The sequence below is a fragment of the Cygnus olor genome, chromosome 9 (genome assembly GCF_009769625.2).
Source record: "Cygnus olor isolate bCygOlo1 chromosome 9, bCygOlo1.pri.v2, whole genome shotgun sequence".
Lineage (NCBI taxonomy): Eukaryota > Metazoa > Chordata > Aves > Anseriformes > Anatidae > Cygnus > Cygnus olor.
The window spans coordinates 26117894-26124763 of NC_049177.1; positions in this window are offsets into that span (position 1 = coordinate 26117894).

Sequence of the window (6870 nt, forward strand, 5' to 3'; positions counted from 1 at the left end):
ACCTCTAAGATCATCTAGTCCAACCTTTAACCTAGTACTGACAAGTCCACCACTAAACCGTGCTACTGAGTTCTACATCCACACACGTGTTTCTTGAAGACTTCCAGGGATGGTGACTCAACCACTTCCCTGGGTAGCCTATTCTAATGCTGCACAATCCTTTCAGTAAAGAAATTTCTCCTAACATCCAACATTGCGTAAAATAAGCTGTGAATTGTTAGGTGATGTATTAATACAGCTCACTTATTTGGGAGGACAGTGCAGGCCCACAAAATTCACACGTTCCTAGGTTTTCAGATTGAAAATGTTATGGAAATGTACACTGCATAGGTTATAACTTACCTTTAAAAATTACTGGTGTAAAAATGCAAGACATTAAACACAACTGCAGGAACAGGGCTGAGGGGAAGAGGCACCACTTGAGGAGGCAGGTGAGAGAAATGCTGTCTGTACCACAACCTGTAGCTGATGGAGGTAAATAGCTCTTGTATTCTGACCCACTAATCTCATCTAATCATGCAGCTCAGCATTAAAAAGATGTGACTGAGTGCTCCGTCTCTTGCCCTTCAGAGTGCTGCCAGCTGTCACACCGCTTTTAGCGAGACAATGTTATCTACTTCACATTACCACTCCACAGGGCAAGGGTTTTTAATTCATGCAACACCTTCCGACCTGGTGCTCACAGGTGCCGTGCAGAGCACACCTCCCTCCGCACCTTTGTGCAAGGGTGCACGAGGAGGGGGACATGCTGTGTGCCTGGGTACAGACACACTTGGGACACGCACCTACGAATGCCACGATGCTTGATGTTAACACAAGACAGCAGCATGTGCCATCTCTGCACATGCATTTAGCAGCAAAGTCCTCACAAGATAAAAGTCTTATAAATATTATTACTAAGTAACTTCGCTTGAGCCACCAGACTAGTTAAGCAATCAAGAAATTTGAAAATGGCCTGGGGTGCCTGAATGATTTTATGCATTTTTTCACCAACATGAGGCTTTTTAATAAAAGACCGATCCCATCAAAAATCTTGTTTCTCTTCTCTGTTTGCAAGTGTTGCAGTTACCCCAAGTCTACCGGGTTCATGTAATATAAAGGTATATTCTTTGTTATTAGATGTTCTGGGAGGTATACAGTAAAATTTATTTCTGTCATTTTTAAAAAGTGAACTCTTCCAGTTCCAGTGTTTGCATTATTATTTTAATCTGCTTATGCCATTAGCATAGTAAAAGTATCAGGAAAAAACGTAGTTACCTTCTCCAGCAAAAAGTATTACTCTTCTTTGGTACCAAGCAATCCTTCCTAGATGGGGAGTTCAAATGCAAAGAAAGGTCTAGAACATTGCAAACATTCCAAATCTTGTGTCTCAAATTTGATTGCTGATAAATAATAAAATCAGCATAAATCACAGAATTTAAATAGGGCGATTTGATTTACTATTATTTGGGTTTATGACAGAGTTAATTTCATTTTATATTCCCTTTATTCTCTCTTTCAGTTTGTTCTTATTCAAAAACCATACCGCTGCAGGATTACACTGCAAGCATTGAACAGCTTCACTATAATCCAATTTCTAAGCAAAAGCATCCATGTAAAAGTTCATCAGTCATCAGTATCTTAGAATTTCAGTTCTGTGAGATCTGTAATATAAAATTAAGATCTATTTCATGAAAGCTTAATTCAATTATTTCATGACTGATTTTTAAAAGACTGCAAAACCATCCTCCACAAGGCAGATACGCTGGCTAAGGATGCTTCAATTAAAGCATTATTCTCTTTTGCAAGAGGACTGGGAGAAAATTATTACCACAGGTAGCCACATAACAAAGCCAGAGCTGCGGTGCGACCAGTGCTCGGCACCCAGACTGATAACTTTCATGGCCATGGGGGAGCACCCAGCCAGGTCAGGACCGGGAAGCCTTTTACTGGACACACTCAAGCAGCCCCCAAAGCTGTTGAAGGGTCATTCCTCACGACTGGAGGAGTGAGTAGAAATACCTGCAGCCAGAAGTGACTGACTCTCTTAGATCTCCCAGCCCAGGAGGACCTGGGAGCTCGAAGGGCTATGGGGAGACAGAAGAACCACAAGGACACCAGATTTTAAATGTTGAGAAACACCGTTTAAATGGTAAAGGCTTACTGTAAGCCAGCAATATGGCACAGCTTGAGAAAAGCAATTGTGGTCTTGCATTCACTAGCCAAAGGACTGGTAGCTGAGGATGAACATGCAAATAGCACTTCAGAGAACGTGCCTTTCTTAATTTAGCAGATGGAGTACGGAAGAGAATAATTTTAATGGAGAAGTTTGAATATTGCAAAATATCACAATACTAAGGTTTTTGAAACAGTCTTCTAAGAAATACCTATTCTTAATGTGGAAACTGGGGCATTTTGGCAAAGATGTGGATACCGCGTGTGACAGATCTCCATTTTCCCATTGGAAAGCTTTTCTCGGACACAACGCAGGCACTCTGCCCATCTGTCTGGGTTTTGCAGGTGTTCACCAGCCTGGACAGAGCGCAACCTCTGATGAGGGTGCAAGATACCCAGAAATTTCAAACACAGGAGTACACCACATTCAGAGTTTTCCATGGGTGCCAGCCGTCTGTGCAGGAGGCCCAGCACATCCTTGAGACCTCGATCAGAATTAAGGCAACCCAGGAAAGCAGACATGTTCTAGTCAGAAAAAAAATCAAGACAAAAACGACAGAGATGTTTCTCATTGATCACACAGTTCTTGCATAGCTTGGCATAACATGCTAGTAAATATCGTCCATTCTTATCTCTTCAGGTAATTCATTTTGGTGTGATATTAATATATGGGTTTATAAAATATTGAGAATAGGGCCAGTCTGCTTTTCCTGCAGTGCCAGATATACAGCTATGGAAGTGTTCATGCTCTGATGAACGAGTGAAACAATTCATTAACTACTAACTAAAGACGAACTTGTTGGCACATTTTTACTCAGATTGTTGTTTGCTTTGCTGTGTTGCTTTTGTATCGAGCTGAAGTGTCACCAGCACCACACTGCTTAAAGAGATTTATGGTAATAGGTCAGATGACAATACTTTCTGTCTAGCTTCTTTCCTTTTCTATTATTATTACTTCCAAAGAGTAGTCCAAAGCTTGAAGACCTCCTTAGGCCTTATTCAGCTGTTACTAAAATAACGAGTTCCTGTGGAAGGGCTTTCTTCTCTCTTAAGCCTAAATTATCTTCAGAGGGAATTCACCGGAAGGAGGACAGACTAAAACCAAGCAAAAATGTCACTATCTGGCTTTTGCATCCACACTGAAACCAAATCTTTGTTGCTTGGCAGCTCATCAATGCTTTCTACATGTTCCTCAGCTGAAGTCATAGTCCTCTGTTTGTGACTTGTTGCTGTGGAGATAACTGTACCACAACACAGGAATATGATTCCAGAGAGCAAAACAATATGCAAAAGCAGAAGCTGAACAAAATGCCTTTTTTTTTTTCCATACAAATGTCATTAAGAATTAATAACCCTGGGGAGAAAAGATCTTTAGAGAGAACTGTGAATCTTTCTCTTGCTAGCACCGCGTGCTGAGGGCCGTGCATGTGCATGTGACCGTGACCGCAGCTGCGTGGCAGGCAGACGCTGTGCACACACGTGGCCAGCGCAGTGCTGCAGACGCAGAGCGAGCTCTGTGCCGCGGGCACGGCCGTCGGTGCCACAAATGCGAGGAATTTGCTGTGACTTGGTTTTTCCACTTTGAAAATGTAAACACGTTGAGATGTTCGATTCACAATTCATTTGATGAAGCCTTAAAGAGCAACTCAGACGGCATGACAGTCATTTGAAAGCCTCAGAGTTAGAGGAGCACGTGGTGATGCAGGTTTTGCTCGACCAGCACAGGGAGGGGGAGGCCAACGAATGCACGAGCTGCAGCTCTGACAGTCCAGTGGGAGTATTTCCGTGGTGGGGATTGCTTCACTCAGGAGGGCTGTGGAGATGAATAAACTCGACATTGCTAATACAGGCCTGAACATGTGTCACGTAGAGGGGGTCTGGTATTGTTTACTGTAATAGACCAGCATTGTATTTTCAATTATTCTGCTTGGGATGCCACTTCATAAATGAATCAGGGTGTTTGAAAATTAGAGAACTATGACTTGAAGATTTACATTTTGAATACTGAGAATATATTTGATTAGCAAGGTATACAAAAGAAAGGTATACAATTGCACTTAGTTTGTATACAGTCCTACATTACTTAATTTTTTGAATCAATAAGATTTCATAATTATGCCATTTATAGTGGCTTCAGGATAGATAAAAAATTCACAAAACAAAGAGTTCTTCTGAAACCAAGTATCTTCCACAAACCTGAAAGACTTCAAGTTTATTGTCAGTATTTTTTTTAGATGGAATTTCTGCTTTTTGGGGGGTAAAAACTCTCAATACCTTTTTGCGCTTAAAAGACATTTGAGCAAGAAACAGAAATGTTAGGAAGTACATCTATATACTTCATAGCATACATGGTTCAGTGGAAGGTGTCCCTGCCCATGACAAGGGGGTGATGATCTCATAACTAGATGATCTTTATGGTTTGCGTTGGAAGGGACCTTTCTGTGAATCTATGTTACAAACAATGTAACTGGCTATCACTGGCATATGTGCCTCTCTAAACCAGGAAAAAAAAAATGTATTTCCCAATTAGGACGTTCAATATTCAACAGAACAGGACCAGAAATAGAATGGAATATCCAAGAAGTAGAAGAGCTTAAACTAAATAATTGTCTAGGGAAACTGTGTGCTAAAGTCAATAGGGATTCATCCAGTTCACTGGAATACCAAGCATGTTTGCACAGAAGGCCAACTGAAACAGCAAACGTCTTTCTAAAATGCATCAAAAATAATTAGAAGTGCCAAAAGTGGAAAGCTGCATATACACAGCAAACCTGGACAGGCACCTTATACGATGATATTTCTCTATACCCAGTTTGTTCCTACGATCTCACAAAGTGGCACTAGCCACTTCTGTCACAAAGCTCATTTATAAAGCTTCCAAATTCAGTATAAGATCTGAAAACTGCTTGGCTAAAAAGAGCTAGAAAGGAATGCAGACCTTTATGCTATATATAACCCCCCTAAAAATATCAGTGCTGTCTTACACTGGAATTTTATAAAACTGGCCAACATCTTCAAAAACTGCGTTGCTCTTTGATAAACAAGCTAGGCACAAACTGCGCTTGTACTTCAATAATGGCACGTATGGGTCTGATTAGAAACAAAAAATACAGTGCTCTCTGAACTAAATTCCAGTACACAGCTCCACCAGCGTGCAGCTTACCAAATGGTATTTCCATCACATTTCCATCATTTTCCATCCATAGTTAAAAGAATTAAGACAGCACAGTACAAAAATGCTTATATACTACATGATCCTAACCGCCTGATATTAACTATATTCTTGCTAGTGACCTTTGAAGACAAGCCTCTTTCCCGTTTTATACGATTGCTGCAGCAGAACGATTTACATTTTCATTTCTCCCGTTCCCATGTCCCAGAGGGCGCTGCCGGCGGGCGGGGGGCGAGCTGCGCGGTGCTGTGCTGCGGGCGATGCGCAGCCCCCTGCCCGCAGCCACGCACAGCCCTGGCGCCTGGGGCAGCCCCACGCAGGGCACATGGTGGACATCCCACGCGGCCAGCCGACACCTCGGCCTGCAGATGCTGGTGAAAGACAAGACTTGCTCAAGTAAGGAAAACAAATTGCTAGCCCCCACTGCAGATCAGAGAGACACCAGTGCCGTATCTGATTAGATAAGAAGCCATCTGGAAAGCACACAATCACAGGGCACACCAGCTACTGTGCACAAGGAGAAGAGGGTACACGGCCCTGTGCCGCAGGCAAAAGCCTCACAATTCAGTCTGATTTTTTTGTCTGTGGGATAAGAATGATGATGAATGGCAAGGGGGGGGCGGGGGGAAGGAAGTTAATATGTTAAGCTGATGCTACAAGTTCATATGCTGATCTAGTAAAATATAAAACCAAGAAAACAGTTGGAACTTCCTGAATTTGACTTTTTTCCCAGTGAAAAAGCAGAAACTCAACCCACTTCCATCAGAGCAAAACTGATTCTACCATGCGATTTTCTCTTTCTGTGTTGAAGGTTTTGTGTTCTGAACATATCAATAGCTTTAATACTTTCTTATCAAAGCTGACATTTATTTCTTTTCATTATTTTTCTGAGTTTTATTTAGGTCTTTGGTTCTATTCAGAAAAAATAGTGATTCTAAAAGTTTTCAGGGGCAAGGAGCATTTTGTTTTGTTTGAAAATAATAAGGACACTTTGATTAATTTGGAAATGGTTATCTGAATCGGAGGAAATGTGGGAAACATATGGACAATCTCTTTTCTCCCTAGTTAGGAGATAAAGTATCCTCTCTGTTCATTTTCATCTCAGTGTTTGGAGATAACAGCTTTGTCTTCCTGCTGTATATCATGCCTAACAGATCCAGACTTGGAAGCAAAGTTCTCTTTCCTGATACGGGAACTAACTAGTATAAAACATATTTATATTTAAAAAAAAGTAATTTGCAATAATAAATGCAGGCTGCAAAAGACTCTCTCGTACCTCCTTTTGTTGTTTAGGAAATTTTTCTGCTTTCCATTAGAAATTGTGTAGCTTAAATGCACGTCTTCATACACGTGTACCTGTGCTTGCTGTGAGTTTTGCTATGGACACACTGCCGATGTTTTGGTATAGGCTGGCAACAACTGCAGCAACTGAATATACATGAACTCCATGTGCTGAAGGAGGAGGTTTGCTCAAATAAGTAAAATATCTAATTCCTGAATATGTAAGATGGGAACTATATAGATGAAAAATACACGAGGTAAAA